This window comes from Phodopus roborovskii, unplaced genomic scaffold, assembly GCF_943737965.1.
Source record: "Phodopus roborovskii unplaced genomic scaffold, PHOROB, whole genome shotgun sequence".
NCBI classification, from domain to species: domain Eukaryota; kingdom Metazoa; phylum Chordata; class Mammalia; order Rodentia; family Cricetidae; genus Phodopus; species Phodopus roborovskii.
The window spans coordinates 26,425,975-26,446,781 of record NW_026126541.1 but is presented as its reverse complement, the minus strand read 5'-3'; the positions used below and the strand labels follow the sequence as shown (position 1 = coordinate 26,446,781).

Sequence of the window (20,807 nt, the reverse complement as noted above, 5' to 3'; positions counted from 1 at the left end):
CAGATGGAGCTTCTCCTGGCAAAACGAAGAGGATTGTTGGTGAGCACATCCATTCCCTAGAAGAAATAAGTAGAGATGTCTATACATGTGACCGTCTATACATGAGAAGCAGGGAATGCTACCTCTACACGTACAGTTCCAGGGCAAGTCAATAACTCCAGATGTGCTTTTGTTAGGGCAGGTATGTACTCACTGGGGAAAAAATATGCAGGTCAATCAAGGCTTGGTGATAGAATCAGTAAGGCTGCGCAGAATGAACACTGCAATAGACCTTCGGCCCTCTCCTCTGCAATCATAGGCATGTTCCACATGTCATCCCTTGCTTGTTTCTCATCTTTTTAATAGATGAAAGACGTCCCAATCTCTTCCTGAGAAATTAGACTTCTCTTACCTGACCTGAAGGCAAGGGAAAATATATCCTTTAATTCCTATGTTTTATAAGCATTAAAACAAAATTCACTCAAAAGTAGGGAGGGGTTGGTTGTTTTTATCTTGTAAATAGGTTTTTTTTTTTTAATCCTTTGAGGGTTCTTATATAGACTGGTACTCATGCTGGATAGTTTAACTCTAGAGTTTATATTTTTAAAAAGTACAAATTACCTATTCTTTCTTTTTGAATTTTTTATTAGTATTGTTTTTTCTTATTTTACATATTGATTCCAGTTCCCTCTCCCTCCCACCCTCCCATGTCTCCCCCTCCCCATTCTGTTCCTCGCCCACTCCACAGGGAGGGTGAAACCTTCTAGGAGAGATCAGCAAAATCTGTCAAGTCATTTGGAGTAGGGTCTAGGCCCTCCCTCCCTCCTATGCTATCCTAGAACCTTCATCTAGTAGCTGTTAGAAACAGAAGCAGACACAGCTAAACACTGAGGCAACCTCCTGGAATCCAGTTGCAGAGAGGGAGGAGTGATGAGCAAAGGGGTCAAGAAACCCACAGAGACAGCTGACCTGAACAAAGGAGAGCTCATGGACCCCAGACTGATAGCTGAGAAACCAGCGTTGAACCAACTCAGACCCCCTAAATACGGGTCTCAGTTAGGAGGCCTGGGCAGTCTAAGGGACCTCTGACAGTGGAACCAGGATGTATTCCTGGTACACGAAAGGACATTGGGAGCACATTCCCCCTGGAGGGATACTCCCTTAACCTAGAAATTACCTATTTTTTCAGAAACATGGTTACAACTGAGATTCCCAGCAGTGAACAGCAGCACTGTTTCTTACTGAACAGCCAACTCCCTCTTCAAATCTGAATGAGCAGCGTCTGTGAACTGTTTACCCCAGCCTGCACTGGCCTAAATTCAGCTACTTGTTTATAGAAAAGCTCTGTGTGTTTTGTGTTTGTAAGCCAGCATTAATCTGCACACTTGGCCTAAACTGCCATACTTTACTCCATGTAAAGCAGGAATAGAAAAAGTGTGACAAACAGAGTGGTCTCCTAAATTACCCTGCCCTTTTTATCACTCTGACCCAGAAGATAAATAAGGTGACCACATAAAGAAAAAGCTTAGTTTCCTAACATGGGGTGAATCCTACATTTAAATCCATGGAGAATTGACTCCAATGACTGCATTTCAAAACATATTTTCATTTTGTAAACAAGAGAGAAAGACAGTCTTGTAGCTTCTGTTTAGGTCATAGTGACCCAATTACCTGGTCAAAGGGCTGCATAGATGCAAGAGACAGGGCGAGTTAAAGTTTAACTCCGGGGAATTGTAAACCAAACCTAAAGCCACTGAACCTTTGGAGTTTGATACGATGACTAGACTATAACCAAAGTGGCACGCTGAATTCGCCATAATCAAGGAACCTTTTTCCGGGTGGGGAACCTCAGAAATTGCTCAGGTATGGCCCATGCTTTTTTTTGTATTTTCTGTTTCAATTCTGTGTTGTGGTATCTGTGAGAATGCGTGAAAACAACCTGTGCTCTTTTCTACCCCTGAGTCTAAGTCAGAGAATTGTCGTTTGCTTTTCTACTAATGAAACCAACTGAAAAATTGGAATGATCCTATAATCTGAAGTTGAGATGAATGACATGATTTATTCCTTGATTTAGTGTGCTTTCTAAGCTTGTGGAAAGTGGAGTAATAACTGTGGCTTCAAAAGTGGGGTTCCTGTGCTACAACCCTTACCTCCAGCCAGATTATTAAGAGTCAAGGAGAGCTGTGTTTTACTGTCTGCCCTGATCCCTAAGACCTGGGAACAGAAATGTAATTAACAAAAGACATAGTTTAACATCTCTAGAAGTTGTTTTACTTCTGTGTATCAGTCCTAATTCCTATCATACTGTAGACCCTATCTATTCAGTTAACTTCTGTATGTTACCACCCCAAGGACAGAACTGGGATGAATTCTTGCTGTCTTCTGCCATTAACCTGCTAACCAAAATAACACCCTAAGCTGTTGGCTTTTAATGCTAGCAAGAAAAGAAAACAAAGACCATTATAGAAAAATAACTGGTTTTGAGTGTGTTAAATCTTAACCTCGAGGTAGCTATTTATTAGGTCATTTTCACAGACTGAGCAAACACAGCACAGCACACATATTTTTACATTACTATTTCTATCACCCCTGAAAGACAGTTAAGCACCCACATGTGATGGTCTTAAGGAAGGTGTAGATCAGGGCATTTTGTGTTCCATCAGAATCTCGAATCTCCGACTGATCGAGGCTTCACCATGATCAGAGTGAGTGCCACAGAGAGGCCCTATTAAACATGTGGTTGTCCCAGTGACAGTTACAGAGGTGATTCTGCAAGGAAATAGAAACTGAGAAATCATTTGTGCACCCAAGAGATTAATATTTTATAAACCAAATATTGGTAAATTTCAGTATAAGGAGCATCAAATGAGTTAGACTAGCTTGAAACACTAACGTGCTAAGCAGCATACAGTGAGAGGGTAAATGTGGAATAAAAGGGAAATCGCTTACTTGTCTGAGTAATTAGGGATTTCCCTGCCAATACAGAGAAGGAGATACTTCTCGTTTATTTTTCAGGCCATTTCTAGAATAATATTGGTACTTCTCCATTAAAAAATTGTATATGATTTACTGTGTGTTAGGTATAAGAGAAAGAGAAAACACAGTTGTTAAGAAGTTGTTTTAAGTGATATTCACAGAATGACACAATGTATACAAAATCATGAGTAGCCATTTTAAACAAATGACAAGTTAATCAACATAACCAGCACTGCACTTAAGGAACAGAAGGGATCATAAACAGCTGTCTCAATAGTCAATCAAACCTGCTGAGTAAGTGATATTAGACAATTGAATGCAGCTCTCCTTTCTATTTGGGTGCTCTTCAATATAACAATATTACATTATCAATTGCATTTCTAAGCATTCTCTATAAATTTAATCTCATGTTATTCCTGGAACACCCTGCTACTATTATTACTCTAACTACATACCATACTGTTATTAGGTTGAGGTATAGACAAATTACTTAACAGGCTCAATGTTAAAAGCAAGTGGCATAGTCAAATGACCTAGCCAGGTAGTCTAATTCCAGAACATGTGTGCACACTCTACTCAGTCACTGGGGTTTACTATGTGCACATGGGTTTTATTGTTGCAATTAGCCAAAAGAACAGCTAATGCAGTTTCCTAACTGTACTGTATAAGAGAACTTCTTCCAGGAGCAATTGTCTATCAACATCTCTCCAAAGTTATATTCCTTAGGCTACAGGCTAAGAACAGACCACTTTCATAGCCCATGTCTAGTATTCAAGATGACAGGAATCAAGTGAAATCATCAAGTTTAGATTGATCTCAGTCAGAACTTCCAAGACCTCATATACTTTCATCTTCTTCCACCCAACAAAGCCATGCCCAAATTAGAGTCTTTAAAATTAATTACAACAAGAACGCCAGACTCCTCTGCAGACACAACCAGGCTGCAATGTCACTCCAAACCTTCCTGGCTTATGAAGCTGTGACATTATTTGGCTTCTCGAGAGTTCAGAGTCTTTAGATGATAAACGGATATGTGATCTGCCTATAGAACTTTGTAAAGATAGATAAGCAGAGTGCTGGTGTTTAAGAGCAAGTTGATTCCCTTCTATTTTCCCATTTATAACAATTTTTCCAGAAAAAAACTTAAACTGTCCAAATTTACCACTAGCTTTCTCAAAACAATTATATTAAAATAGAAAATTATATGAAGAAACCCTTTAATTACAAAAGCCACTGAACTTCTTGAGAACCTACTAACACACACACACACACACACACACACACACACACACACACACACACACACACATTCACACACCACACAACTACAAACTGGATAACTTTTACTTTAGAGACTATTTTCTCAGAGCTACTACTGAAAACTCAACAAGCTTTTATTGACACCCATACTTTCAGGCTCTGACACTGTGTATGTTAACTCCATTACACAGACAGCTGGTCTAAAAGCTATTTCAGTAACTATCTGAAAACACTAGCATCCCTTAGGACACTGGGTAATACTTTGGGTACTATTGCCCAATGGCTTTCATTACCACATGAGTCTCTACATGACTCAGTAAGCTCAAACAAGAAGGTATTGATTGACAGAAGATAAGCTTCCTTTTATCTTATCCATAGACACAGTAACTAGGTTTCTCTCAAGTGCAATTCTAACAGTCGAAACTTCCCCGGGAAAGGCAGTTGGGAAAGATGCCTTATTCCTGCAGTGACGTCCATATTCACCATCTAAATCCCATCTGCTTCCTAGCTTAAAACTGCTAATCTAGTCATTAACAAACATTTATCACCAAAGGGATCAGGAAAGTTGATTTATCATTTTAAGCCATCAACCCGATTCCAAACAGATTGTAAGTTTTTAACATTTAGAATTATTTTATTACATCGTTTTCCCCTTCCATTTCCTCCTTCCAACTCATCCCAAGTACAACTCACTGCTCTCTCTCAAATGCATGGCCTATAATTTTTAATTGTGTGTGTGTGTGTGTGTGTGTGTGTGTGTAAATAGAAAGATGGGAGATAGGCAATGGAGAGAGAGACAGACAGACAGACAGAGATTCCTAAGAGTATAAACACAGCATTCTCAGACAGACCCTATAATGTTACTTGTATAAATTCATGACTGACCATTTTCATTTAATACACCAAAGTTTTGTGTTGAATATTTTGGGTGGATTCAATTAAAAGGCTATTTTAGTCATACCTTGGTAATTGTCTACAGGGGATTGGACTCAGGACCTCTGTGCTACCCAAATCCTCATATACTCTAGTTCCCTATATAAAAACAGCACAATGTTTGCATATAGCTTGTGCACATCCTTTCACATACAATAAGCTGTCTCTGGGCTACATCCTGTCCCTTGCACTTTGTAAACATATTAAAGAGTTCCATGCTGCATTGTTTATATGTTACTCAAGATAAATGTCTGCTTATATTCAATACAGATGCCTTTCTTGCAAATATTTTTATCTGTAGTTAACCGAATCTATGTATGGGGAACCCACAAATTCAGAGGTCCACCTACATTTCCTTTTGTAAAATTTATGGCCTTCACTAACCTGTACTGATACACTCACCTTCCTAATTTGAGATTTTAAAAGACGTCTAAGCTAAGCTTTTTCTCTGTGGATTTGTGGAGAAAATTTTATGTGTATCAATATTAACAATGTGGACATGTTCCAGGCTTGCTTCTTCCAGTGGGGGTTGTTTTCAAGCGATATTGAGAGGAAAGAGTCATAAAGATATGAAAACTCCCTGGACTTGCAGAGTGTTCTGCACCAGTAAATAATACATTTAATGAGAATTAGCACATGACAGTTTAACAAGATATAATGTCTAAATAAGCAAATTTGATTATAGTTTTATAAAATCCCACTTCCAATTAGGTAGTAATGACTTTACTTCCTCCATCAACTAGGAAATAATTATTGGTTAGGATGCTCAATTGATTTCAAAAAATACTAGGTCTGAGTATGGGAATTATATACTCTAATACGTTATTACCACAGCATATTCTAGTTTGTAAATGTATTTAAGGGCCAGCAAAATGACTCAGCAGGGAAAAGCATTCACTGCATAAGCCTGAACCCCAAGTTCAATTCCCAGAACACATAATGGAAAGCAAGAACTCAGTTCCAAAATTTCTTCTCTGGCATGAACATGTCCATACTCATTCCTATACATTGCACACATAAATGCATGCATAATTAATAATAATAATAATAATTTCATTGATTAAATGTGTTCTTTGTCAATTTCATGTATATATATACATATATATATATATATACATACATACACACATATATTGTTGCTTTCACCCTACTCTCTCTTTTTAAAATATTTTCACTAATTCTTTGACATTGTTATATAATTTGTTTTGATGATATGCATAGAATAACTCCAAATTGACCACTTTATATGTATATGGATGCATATGCATATATTTGTATATATGAAGCTTATAAAATGGGTTCCTATATGGCTTTTTCTTTTTTCTTTTATTACTTTTTCTTATTTTACACATCGATCCCAGTTCCTGCTCCCTCCCATACCCCCTGAACCCCTCCCATCCCGTGCCCCCCCATTCCACAGGGATGATGCTATATGGTTTTTTCAAACATCTCTAGTGTTAACTATCCTCCCTCCAAATGCCTCCTTGTTCCTACACCTCTCTTGTCTCTTCCACCCCTGTCTTGGTAGTCTTTTTGTTACAGTCAAGTCAATTTGTTTGATTTGTTACCCACAGAGTTTTGCCTGGGCTGTTTTTATGATGGGGAGTTTGGAAATAACTTTTGGAGCCTAGTTGGCTCAGCAATGGTTACACAGCTGAAAATAATGGTTCCCACTCTCCCAGAATGTACCAGTTTAGAGATAAGGAGTAGGGCCCTGTGAGCTTCTTCTCCATGTTGTACTGGTTATTGGCAAGGCCTGTCTTATGAAGACCTAGTTCAAGTAACTGTAGCTGCTATGGATTCATGATTACCAAGCCATATTGTTTCTAGAGAATGGCATTTTACAGTGATTCCCCCTATCTTACTGCTCCTACATTCTGCTGATGCCCTCTTCCTCAACGACCCCCAAGCCATAACTGGAGTAATATAAAAGTACTGCTTAGGGGTGAGCCTTCAATCACTTATTCTCAGAATCTTTGGCATTTCTGAGTCTCTTCATTCACTGCTATTCATGGAAAAGACAGACTTCTTTCCTTAGGACAGTGCTTTATTGTGGTTTAATGAGGATCAGAAGAAACAAATAGGCAGAATAGGTGTTTATTCAGGGAGAAGTAACTTACAACATAGACAGGTGAACACCAGCAGGTTCCTGGCCCCAAGGATGCCTCCAGATGCTCTTCCGTCCCTGTGCTGCAAGCAAGAGAGCACTGTGGGCCCCTTCCCCAGGCCTAGCTCCCCCAGGTCACACCCGCCCCTGTCCCCACCCCCCAATGGGCGTGGTCAGTGCCACAGGTGCAGACAAAGTGACTATCTCACTACAGTGCTTCTCAACCTTCCCAATACTGTGACACTTTAATACAATTCCTCATGCTGTGGTGACCCCAACCATAAAATTATTTCCCTTACTACTTCATAACTGTAATTTTGTTCCTATTATGAACTGTAATGTAAATATCTAATATACAGGATATCTGAGAGTCAGTCAATCCCTGTGGAAAGGTCATTCACCCCCAAAGGTGTTGGGACCCACATGCTGAGAATCACTGCATTAGGGCCAAGCATAGCATTTATCTATGTGTGTGAGTGTACATGTATAGAAGGCAGTTTGACACTGTATGTGTTTAGCTAAAAATAAGTAATATGTTGGCCCCCTAGGGACTGTGACCTCTCTAGACATGATAGTGGGTTTTTTTTTTTTTTGATTGTTTAATTTCTGTTTGTTTGTTTTGTTTTTAGCCAAGTTTACAGTGCTAAGCATGAGTTCTCCTTATTGGGGGAGGCTTCAAATTACAACCTGGGATTGCTTGGCTACCCCCATAACCATCATGTCACTACTGTATATGGGAACATATTTTTCTTGATAGGTTGGTATGGTAGATCATTAAGGAGACAATGGAGTAAGAACATTAATGAGTTTTCTCCCCTTTAGTCTAAGTAGCAGTTTCTGGCACCTTCAAGCTATCCAGCAGAGTGGAAACATCTAATCCTGTTCCAGTTTGATTTTTCTATATCTTACAACCGAGATGTATGGTGTCATCAGAAGCAGAGTCTTTTCATCCAGTTCTGGTAGACAACCAAGATGAAAGAAAGGAAAGTGTACTGTCTGTGCAGACTTCTAGGGGCTCCCTAAACAGCAATTCCTTAAAAAGTGTCCCATAGCGTTGCTTACCATCCTACTGCATCTGCAAGCAGCAGTAACAAATACGCATTTCAAAAATACTTCATACAGAAGAGTTTAAATGAGTTTGGTGTCAAATTCCTTCATGCTCACTTTATCGTGTTCTGGTTTATGGTAACTGAGTCTGGATTTACCATTCCATGCACTCAAGATAAAGAGAATTTCATCTGTTCATGCAGAATAGTACTGACTCCTAGGTCTTCGGTGGTTCTAGTAGACATCAACTGACTATCAATCAGTTAAGAGGATAAATGAAACAATAAAGTAAGAACACATCAATGTGAATGAAAGCCCAGTTCCAAAGAGGCCCCAGAAGAAAGCAGTCTTGAAACAAACTGAACCATTCCAATACTGTGGGATAATGCAGGAGAAAAAAATCCAGGAGCAGACAATCGTAAAATCTCCTGGCAGACTGTTGGGAGACTGTGAAGCATTACTTAGAGACAGATGTAATTGTTTTCTGTTTCTAGTAGTGTTAGTAATCATCCCACTAGCTGTTTTATTGGGCTTCTACATAGCACTTATCTACTGGGCTGGGACCGTTAGCATGAAGCAAACAGACTTATTAGATGTACTCAAACCCTATTGCTTCTGATTATTTGTTCTGGAAGTCAGAAATCTAAATCCAATACCGCGGGGAATGAAGAGTGTTGGCAGAAGAATCTCCTAATCTTCTTTTCTGGAGCTGCCCAGCCCACCCACACATTCCCAGCAGGATGCAGTTACTCCTTAACATTTACAACTGGGAAACTGTAATTATGAGAATAGTGGCATTAATGATAACTTTAACATTCTCCCATGACTCTTCCCACATGCTAGATACTTCAGTGAAGCAGTTTAATACCTCTGCAAAATAGGTATTGTGATCATATCATTTTTCCAATAAGAAACAAAGGCTTAGGAACATGAAGAAACATGAAGAAGCCACACTACATGCACCAGCTTGCAAACCAAGGGCAATGGGAAGACAATTGAGATCTCTTGACAGAAAAAAAAGTTAATGTCCAAAGAATAGAAAACGTCTTTTTTAGAAACAGTAAGGATCAAAGTACAAAATTCCAGCCTTCAAATGTGTCATTGCTTCATATGACAATCCACTGTACACACTTCTAATTTCACTTATTCTCTGCAAATTCTTAGAGAAAGATTAATAGGACCTCCAGTGTTAATAGGATCCATCTCTTCACTAAGTCTCACCTTCCTCTCTATGATCAGATTCCTAGCAGAGACTCAGGTAAAGGAGACACAGTTGTGACTTAGGGTCCAAGAGGTTCCACTCACAGAAGGTGTGTGTGTGTGTGTGTGTGTGTGTGTGTGTGTGTGTGTGTGTGTGTGTGTGTGTGTGTGTGAAGGTCCTGTTAACACAGTGGCAGGACCAGCCACAGAGCCATCACTGAAAACAGGAAGCAGTTGCCATACATTCTGGTAGTGTCTGGAAGAAGATGATGTAGCATCTCCCAGGAGAACATGCTCTTTTCACAGTAGGAAGAATAACTGGCCCCATGTCTGCACATTTAATCCTGGATGAGACCACATTAATTTTGGACTTTACATAGAGACTCAAATGTTCCCAAGTATGAGCAGCTCCATTGACCTGAATAGAGTATGGTTCATTTAGCAAAAGAGTGAATTTTCTGTCGGATGTTTTCTGGAGAAACAAATTAGTTGGGAGGAAGAATGTGGCTTGTAGCTCACAAAGCCTCAACAGAAACAAGTCTGATAAAGCTTTGTGCGAATGGTAATTAGGAAAAGGAAAGTTGGATAGTGGAGAAGACATGAGGGGAGAGTGGAATGAGGGACTTGAAGCAGGTGTCTGTGTGATACTTCTTATTTGTCAAGGTTGTATCACATATACCAGACATTGAACCCAGCATGTCCCTCACTCTCTTGCAATAGCAAACACAGGTGTCGTGTGCAGAGAATGCTATTATGTAGTCCTTTAAGAAACTATAGTGGAAAAAACGTATAGCAGGGCTGGCAAGAGCATTTGTGGGCTCAACTGATGTGAATTTGATGTTCATATTGCGAAAGATGGCAGGATGAACAGATGCCTGATAATCATCCTCAGATTCCACACCCATACCATAACAAATATACACCTTGTACACACACACACTCATTCAAAACCCTATAATGGGGCTAGAGTAATAGCTCAGTTAAGAGCACTGGCTGGCTATGTTTTGGTGGCACACACCTTTAGTCCCAGCACTGGGGAGGCAGAGGCAGGCACATCTTTCTGAGTTTGAGGCCAGCCTTGTCTACAGAGCTAGTTCCAGGACTGACTCCAAAGCAATACAGAGAAACACTGTGTCAAAACACATACACACACACACACACACACACACACACACACACACACACACAAAGAGCACTGTTTGTTTTTCCCAAGGATCCAGGTTCAATTTCCAGCAGCTCACAATCATCTGTGACATTGGTTCCAAGTGATCCAATACCCTCTTCTGGCCTGTGCAAATATACATATATACATGAGGAAAAATACCCATAAAATTAAATTTAAAAAACCTATAATGTCTACAAACTCATTCTTATTTGCCTTTCTGAAATAATGCATAAAATAAAATATGTTCTATAATAACAATAATCATTCATTTATGTCAGAATTTCAAAGGATTAAAGTCCAGTAATACATAGAGCTGACATTTCAGAGGGAAATATTATGTTAAAATGGAAAGTTCTAGACTGAGAAGGCTTAGACTCATATCCTGGCCCACTCATCTGACTATGGGCCAATTACTTAACTTCTACTAAAATCAAGATTGTTTTGCAAAGGAGAGCAAAAAATATATATGAACTGTGTAAGACAATATCAAGCGTGAGCCAGCCTTAGATATTAAAGCCATAACTCTTTTCACATTTTATGCCAAGAACACAATGCTTCAATGGTTAGGAGAAACAGGCGATGGGATGGAACATTGAGAATTGTTTTTAGGATGGGATAAGGAGGTTGAGAAACTTAGAGAATCCTCTTCCCCAGTTTGCAAATCTGAGCTTGTAGCCACCTCCCACAGTTCGGTGGCAGCTTTCCCAAGGGATAAATGCCCTCTCCCACTGACAGGACTTCTAGATTGTTGAGCATACAGTGACTTGAAGGATTTTGGGTAATAATTAAAGCAAGCAAAGTGGAAAGATGAATCTTTACACCAGAATAACAAATCCCGCAGGCTTTGCTATCTACATGGTGACAACCAGAAAAATCAACACTCTCAGCAACCAAAGCCGCTTATAAAACTTCAGGCTATTGTTGAAGCAGATATTAGTCATAAGTCTGGTAACAATGCAGGCATTAAATACATTATCCTGCCCCCAGATCAGTCCCCAGCACAAGCATAGAAACTTCATGAAGTATATACCCCAGAAGATAAAACTAAGTGTGGAAGATGGGCCAGAAGAAGGCTAAGTGGAGCATTGGAACTACAAGGAGAGAATACAGATGAGTTTCTCTGATTTCTTTCTCAACCTCTTTGTCATCTGAATAAAGTAGGGCTACTGATTTTTTTTTTTTTTTTTTTTGAGTTTATGTCTTATCCTGCTAGTTTGCTGAAGGTGTTTATCAGCTGGTAGAGTTTCTTGGGTCGCTTATGTAAACTATCATATCATCTGCAAATAAAGACTGTTTGACTTCTTCCTTTCCAATTTGGATCCCCTTGATCTCCTTTCATTGTCTTATAGCTTTGGCTAGAACTTCAAGTACAATATTGAAGAGATATGGGGAGAGAGAGCAGCCTTGTCTTGTTCCTGATTTTAAAGGAATCGCCTTAAGCTTCTCCCCATTCAGATTGATGTTGGCTGTTGGTTTGCTGTATATTGTTCTTATTATATTTAGGTATGTTCCTGTTATCCCTGATCTCTCCAAGCCCTTTATCATGAAAGGCTTTTTCAGTATCTAGGGAGATGATTATATGGTTTTTCTTTTTCAGTTTGTTTATATGGTGGATCACATTGATAGATTTTCGTATGTTAAACCATCCCTGCAACCCAGGGATGAAGCCTACTTGGTCATGGTGGATGATTTCTCTGATATATTCTTGGATTCGGTTTGCCAGTATTTTATTGAGTATTTCTGCATTAATGTTCATCAGAGATATTGGTGTGTAGTTTTCTTTCTTAGTTGTGTCTTTGTGAGGCTTGGGTACCAAGGTTATTGTGGCCTTGTAAAAAGAGTTTGGCAATGAACCTTCTGTTTCTAAAGATTGAGTCAGGATAGGAATAGAAGACAGAAGAGAGAGAGAGAGAAAGAGAGAGAGAGAGAGAGAGAACACAAAAGAGGGAGTCAGTATTGGTTTGAAGAGAAAACTGAACCTAAAGAAAGGTCTAGAGACCTACAAGACTGCCGCCAACTAACAATTTGAGCAACCGTGGAAAGGCTACCATAAATGCCCTTCCCAGATAGTGAGATCAACAACTAACTTATCCACCATCATGGAGCCCTCATCTAGTACCTGTTGGAAACAGAAGCAAACACCCATACCTAAACACTGAATTGAACTAGAATCCAGATGCAGAGGGAGAAGACAAGATCAGGTTGCAGAAACACATAGAGACAGCTGACCTGAACAAGGTGGAGCTAACAGGCCCCCACACTGATAGCTGGGAATCCAGCATGTGACTGACTCATGCCCCCCTGAATATGGGTCTCAGCCAGAAGGACTGAGCAGTCTAAGAGACCTCAGACAGTGGAACCAGGATGTATTCCTGATGCACAAAAGGACCTTGTGGAAACATCCTCCATGGAGGGATACTCCCTTAACCTAGAGACAGGAGAGAAGTCCTAGTCTCTACTTCAAATGACTTGACAGATCTACATGACCCGACCTGGATGGCATTGCCCTACATGTGGAATTTGGGTGGGGGAGGGGAGGAGAGGATGATCAGGGTGCATGTGAGGGGGCAGAGAGGGTAAGAAAGAGGGAGGGAGGGGAAACTGAGATCAACATGTAAAATAATAAATTAAAAAAAAAAGAATACAGAAGAGTATCCACTAAGGGAAATCAAGAAAATGCTTCCTTCTATGTGAAACAATGTGGTGCCATTCTGCTATGGAGAATTCTAGCAGTTTATCTCGTTCCAATAGTCTGAAACACGGTCTCGAGCCATCTTCATTCCATTCCCAGTTCCACATTAATTAGCAGCTGACCATTCCTGTAAACAAGTACAAAAGGCTGATCCCCCTGTTCTAAATGGCATGTGGGTGCCAACGTCTCTGTTAGATCTCAATGCTGGGCTCACCCTTGAAGAAGTTGGGGTTACCATATAACATATAAATGGAACTGTTGCCAGATTTTGCAAACTGAGATAAAATAATCACCCTTTTTTTTTCACAAGTCTCTCATTTTCCTAAAACTGTATGCCTATTAACTATGGTAAACTAGTGGCTTCCTGTAGGCAGGAAAATTCCGTTCTTTTTACATTCTAATGCCGAGTATGCTGCATGCACACACACACACACACACACACACACACACACACACACACACACGGTGAGTCAGGATAACACCTGAGCAGAGTTAACTCCAAATAGGAGTCTGTTCTTTCTTCTCAGATCCCCACTATCTCATAAGTGTTGTTGGGTGGCTTCTATTGCAGTGACACTTTAATGGCTAGAATGGACCAGATAGATACTGTGTAATTAACTGTAGGAGGATAAGGTTTTAAAGCAAGTAATGGAAGTCACAGTTAAAGAATTCATTCAGGCTAGGCGGTCTCTGTTTGAGCAGATGATTAAGGTGATGTTGTTTCCTAGAGCAAGATAAATTTGGAGGAGGCTGAGGTTCAGCGTTCTGAATGGTACTTGCTAACCTTTAAGAACACAGTTAAATCTCAAAGTCCTGTTTTGAGATGTGTAGGAGTTAATGTTTCCTCTTCTTGTCTTGCCTTGTGTAACTTAGTTTCAAGTTAATTCCCAGGGATTTAAAGGGTTTCTCTCTTTTTATCTAAAGGAAGTTTCAAACAGATAAGCAGTGAGATGTCTTTGAAGCAGATAAAGCCTGTCTCTATAATATCTGTTTAATGAAACTATGATTTAAGAAGTTTTTCTGCTAGACCATAGAATAAATAATTTTAGACAGTTTTTTTAATGAAAGAGATTAATCTTATTACCTAAGTTTTATTTATCCCCAAACAAAAAGGAAATTCTACGACCAGGATTGTTTTGCAAAATGACAATCAGTTGCCTAGATGGTTATGTTTAATTTTTCTCAAGAGTCTGGTAACCTTTTGGAATTACATTGTTTCTTATTCCTGATTTTGACACAGTAAAAATTTTAAAGAAAAATTGGAAAATATATTCTCTCTTCACTATGCATGCTTTAAGCCTTGATTTAGAACAAATGTGTATATATATATTCATTCACACATTGGTTCATATATAAAATATATACAAAATACCATGTTGATGAGATATCTGCTTATTATTTTTCTCCAATAACCTCTAGGTCAATAGCTCCAGTGGTTACCCCATATAGTTATCTTTCTCTGTAGATATTTTATTACTAAGCTAATTCTTCAGTATGTTGGTTTAGTTAGCTCAAGTTCTTCCAGGGAAGACTACGGATCTTAAGCATTCATTAGCAAGCAATAAACAAAGTATTAATGGCCCAAACATCTCTGCAAATAATAATAATAATTAATAATAATGTTTCCTTAGAAACTTGTGTCTCTCAACACTGCTCCCCAAAAATGGAATAAGTAACTTCTTAGCCATGAGAATCAGCAAAGGAGCTGGAGCTGGAGCAAGAGGCAGGGTAAGGAAGAAGAGTTATCAGTACAGCTGACATTAGAGGAAAAACAGTATCAAAGCAGTCATGTCTGGTTTTGTGCAAAGGTCCTGTGGTCATGGTGACCCAACATCATACTACTGCATCAAGTATTTAGCCCTTAGCTGACTTCCTTCTATCTGATTTCCTATAGTCCAAAAGAGCTCAGGAGTCATGGAAGGAAATTAATGCTTTAATTCAAACTGAAAAATAAAAATAACCCAGGCATTGGTGGCGCATACCTTTAGTACCAGCACTTGTGAGGCAGAGGTAGGTGGATCTCTGTGAGTTCGAGACCAGCCTGGTCTACAAGAGCTAGTTCCTGGACAGCCTCCAAAGCCACAGAGAAACCCTGTTTCAAAAAAAAACAAATAAAATAAAATAAAATAAAGATAATTACATCCTGCCAAATGATATACCCCAGGGTAAACCATGAAAGCCTGCTAGAATCTGGATGAGAAATGGTCAGTGTCTAACAGAGGGCTGATAGTGACTGTATGTTCACAGTGGATCATATGCAAAGGATCACACAATCTACTATGGCCTAGTCAAAAGAATTAATACAATAGCATATTTTCAGTCTGGGTCAAATTACATAATGCTCTAGCTGAACAAGCCCCTGTGTCTCTGGAGGAGAAGGCAGACTCACAGCATTGCCCTTCCTGCATATCTGTGTTCTTCACAACAATGCTCTGTAAGAAGCAAGGTAGACTGTATGCTCTGCTCAAACCTCACCCACATCTTTAATACAGAAAAACAATAGGACAATTGGGGGGAAATTCAGTAATTAAAGGCACAGACTCCGAGCCTCTGGACATTTAGATTTATTAGATTGTTTGTCTATTACTTGTTACCCAGGGCATCTTGCACATATCAACTAATTTCTCTCTTCCTGGGATTACTATTTTCTCCCTAATAATAGAAATGTTAACACCTATTTCATAGAGTTCTTACAGAGAACAAGTAAATAATGTTTAAACATGAAACATGGCATGTGTTGGATTTGCTTATTATTCTTACTTATCATTTAAAATTTTGCCATGTAACAGCTAAAAATAAGTAATTTATTGTTTTAACTTGCTCACTAAAGATTATCAGGTGTAAGCCTGGGGAGTGATGGCACATGCTTGTCATCTCAGCATTCAGGAGGCAGAAGCAGGTGGATCTTTGTGAGTTCCAGGACAGCCAGGGCTACTCAGTGAAACCCTGCCTTGAAAGACAAACAAAAAAAGATTGTCATGTGTAAACTATAAGTTTTAAAGTTATCTTTATTCCTTTTGACCCATTGTTCCCTTTGTTCATCTGCCCACTCATTTGTGAGTCTCTCTGTTAATGATTTAAACGTATTCTTGGTATTTACAAATATCATTTGTGTCTACTATTTATATGACAATCATTTTACTTTAGTCTCTGCTGAGGTTACATTGCAATTACATGCACTTGTGATCTTTATACAGATAAATCTGCCAGCCTTTTTGTTGTAAATTTTTACATTTACTTTGAAAGACAAGAGTAGAATGTTCTCTGTGTCCTAGTAGTTATGTAATGCCTTTAAAGGTTATCTATCTCTTTCATCTTCTTAGAACTTGAGCATAGTTTATGAGGTGATAGTCCAACTTTATCTCTTTCTCAAATTGTCCAGGACATCCCTGTGATCTGAAATATCACCTATTAGCAAAAGCAATCTAAACACAACTATGACTCAAGGCTTTTGACTCTGCGCCATTGATTTCCTATTCTTAGGATTGTTGGTTAGACTGGTTCCAGATCATTCCATGTGTTCAATACAACTTGTGACATTCATTGTGTGTTTCTTACTGCCAAAAGAATTATGGAATTGAGTTCTCAAATTATAAAATAATGAAATCTAAATTGGAATAGCAATATTAAAAAATGAAGAAGAATGGATTTCATTGAATAATAAACTTTTTACTTAAACAAATCTTTAGGGCTTTCTAATGGATTTTATCATTTTTTTTCATATGATTTCAGGCATTTCTCATTATGTTTATTCTTATTTCCCTTTATTGGTAGTTTTCTCCTTGCATCTTGTTTGTGCTCTTATGGAACATGTCCACTTTCCCTTGCAGCGTGCTTTGAGTAGTGCAATACAGTTTTATAGAGCTGATTTACTGCTTCTGAATAAGAAGGAATGCTGCATTGCTCTAATGTGACATGATTGCTGTGTCTTTACCAACTCAAGGATTTGGGGCTCTACTCCTCACTCATGAAAAGCTTCATTATTTTTAAACTAATGTAGATATCATTTTCCTCAGTACCACTTGTTCATTTACTATGAAAATCATCAGTGTTTTCATTAGTGAAGAGAATTAAATTAATAGAATCCCTAATGTTCAGTAATCTTTGCACCTTTATAATGATGCTATCTCATTCTAATCTCAGTGCTGTGAGTTCATATTTACACTCACGTGCAATCTTTTTTTTCTACCAGTTTTCTATTTTATTTTACATTTGTATGGTTTATGTCAGAGCTCTGGTATGTCCACAGAGGCACCTTCAAACATTTCTACTCTTCAAAGGGCTTCCTGTAATAAAAGAATTATGTCTTTGTCTTTTTCTACAATTATTTTATTTATTAGTGTGTGTTGTGCATGTGTGTGCGTGTGTGTGCATGTGTGTGCGTGCGTGTGCACGTGCGTATGTTGTGATGTGTGAGAACACCCACACCCAGAGGAGGGCATCAGATCTCTCTGGAGTTGTGAGCATCCTGACATGGGTGTTGGGAACTGAACTGTGGCCCTCTACAACAGCAGTAAATACTCTCAAACACTAAGACATCTCTCCAGGCCCAGTTTCATTGATAACACATGAAGCATGCCTAATAAAACTATCTGGTTCTGGTGTTATTTAAAAATAGCATTGAATGTTTCACTGCAAGTTAATGGTTATTAGTTTATCTAGAACTTTCATTTATCCTTGAAACAATTTTGTAAAGGAAATCATAGTTTTCTAAGTACCTAATGTATCTGTATTTTTCAAATTACTAAAGGATATATTCTCTTAGCTTGGGCCTATGGACTTTCCTCTCATTGTAAGAATTCACTTCTCTTTACCTGGACGGCCTGCAGCACTCCTGCAGACTCATATTTCCCATAATCGTTTACCCTAGTGCCGGGGTCTATAGGATTTTGCTTTATTAATTCTGCTTTTATTTATTAGTCCATGATTTTTTCCTAGCTTCTTCCCTTGAGTGTTTACTTGCAGTGATTTCTGTTTTAAGCAAAAATTTCAGGTTATAATTTTGACCTAATTTCATAATGAAAATTCCATTTCCCCAAGTATTCATATACTTTGAATTTTTCATATTTTAAATTTTAGATGCCATACATACAGAAAAGTAAAAACAGCCAAATAAGTAGGAACGAATAAATTAAAAAAAAATTCCCTACCACCCAGTTTAACCAGTTAGCCTTTTATAATCAAAGACCTTAGGAATATAATTTTAACGTAAATGAAATTTGATCACACACTGTTTATATAACCTAGCTTTCAATTATATTTTTTAAAAAATCTACCTCAGTTGTCTTTTCTAGACTATCAACCTGATCTGTACCACTGTCCATTCAAATATCTCTTCATCACTGAATATTTGAGAAATGTCTAAGCTTCCTTACAACACTAATGTGCTCTGTGAGAGATGAAAACACATTCATGTGGACTTAGAGACTTTCCTGAAACAAAGAAAAGCACAATGTACTGATTGTTGAAGCAATTTAAAGGAACTCAGCATTACACACCCAGGACTACGTCTCTCCCACAATTGACAATGACTGGCAAGGACACTAACCAATGGGAAATTCACAAAAGGTGTCTGAGTCAACCAAAGCAGTATTTGAGGAACAGAAAAGAAATATCAGATGAGCATCTCTCAAATGCCAGCCATATTACAGGCTCTCACACCCCATCTGTTCAATCATTTTGCTGTTTCAGTCATTTTGCTTTTTAAACCGTCCAGTTAGGTTTTAATGATCTTATACTATATTTTTTTTAAAAAGAAAACTGGGATCCAGAAAGTTAAAATCATGGTAGAAGAACAGAAATCAAAATATGTTGTTCTCAAACAATATGGAATTCACTTCTGACAAGGTTTTGTCCATTACAAGTACAATGAGCATGATCTTTGAAACAACATCTTTATTTTTTTATTTTAAGATTATCTGAGCACTAACTAAAGCATCATCCATTTTAACTGATGTCTTAATAATAGGGATATGGTTCTGATAAATTCACTGATACATTTTTGTAAATAATAAGATGACATATAAAGACTTTTAAAAGTGCTTTTGAGTTTTCTAAGTTAAAATATAATTATATAATTTTTCCCTTTTCCTTTTTCTCCCTCCAGTCCTTCCCAATACCAAATACATGGCCTCTATTTCTTTAATCTGCATAATCACTATTGCAACCTTTTGTATGCATATATGAATATGTGTGTATATGCATACTCTCTAATAGTTTTTCTGTGGTTCATGACTATACTCAAATGAACTATTGCTTGCATTTGCGAACATTTTTCTAGGTTGAATTTTGGAACTCCTTTATGCTTTTTTCATTGAGTAATATTTACTTTGCATCACCAAGAGTGTGCACGGACTTTTATCACAAACCTTTCTTTTCTGTACAATCTGGAACCCTGTGAAATTCTCAGGAGGTATTTTAAAAGGCTAAATTTCTTGCTAAAACCAGTTGTGCATGTTTCATAAGGACTATGTAAGTCTCAGTTATGACATGCAAGACTGGGTCACAAGAGAACATTAGAGAAAGATGGATATGGCTTAGAGACATCCAAACAGCCTGTGAAACCTTCCCCAACTTCAAATGCACATGGGGTCTGATGTCACCACAGCCCTGAAGTTCCTACTCAGTGAGAAGGATCCCTCACCACTATTGACCAGATCATAAATTGTCTTTCTCCCCATTCACTTCCCTCATCCAATCTCTCCCAAAGCATCAAATAAGTGGGCGACACAGTAACTATGGGCCAGAGTTATAACTGCTTAACAGCATGAATCTCTGTTTGAGAGGTAAAGATTTTAAAAAGTCATTTTCTCCATGATACCATTCCTTCTCTTTCTGCTCCCTACTTTCACCTTCACTGACCCAAGTCCCACTGACACCAGAGACCTTGTGGCCAGCCTGTAGCTCTGACCCCTCCCAGCAGTGAACGCTGTATGAACTGTATTAAGCAATCCAGCTAGGTGATATGAGTCCTATTCCAAACCTCCCTCAACTCTTAGAGTAGCAGAAATCTTGAACAACAATTTCTAGGTCCTTCTAGATCAATGAAAATGAATATGGTAGAAGTAAAGTAATAAATTCTTAGACGACAAAACATGTCTAGCTTTAATTACTCTACCCTTGAAAAATATTTACTCTCATCTCTATCATAAGTATGACACACACAGAAATAATCAAAAAATCAACTTCTTACATAAAACTAGTTTATTCTAGGGTAGAACTACAAAATGCTACTCAAAATAATGAGAACTGATAACTACAGGAACGTTTGGTAGATATGTTCATTTTACTTCTGATTGAGCACAAGTCACTATAATCTATCAAATTGTTCATCCCAACTCTTCTGTTTATTCATTAAATGTCTACTGAACACTTGGCATAACATCAAGTCTTTGGGGCAAGCTACAAACACAAGATAGCCCTTTCATTTAGCAAGCTTAGAGTTCAGT

At 38.3% G+C, this 20,807-nt stretch overlaps 1 protein-coding gene across 3 annotated transcripts in view; it reads left to right on the top strand.

Moving 5' to 3' along the window:
- Window positions 1–1,754: 1,754 nt before the first annotated feature.
- Window positions 1,755–20,807, top strand: part of A1cf (APOBEC1 complementation factor) — a 74,089-nt gene continuing 55,036 nt past the window's right edge. For all 3 annotated transcript variants that reach the window (XM_051199919.1, XM_051199918.1, XM_051199917.1), the window contains exon 1: window positions 1,755–1,842. The gene's annotated coding sequence lies outside the window, so the exon portion shown is untranslated. The remainder of the gene's footprint in view (window positions 1,843–20,807) is intronic.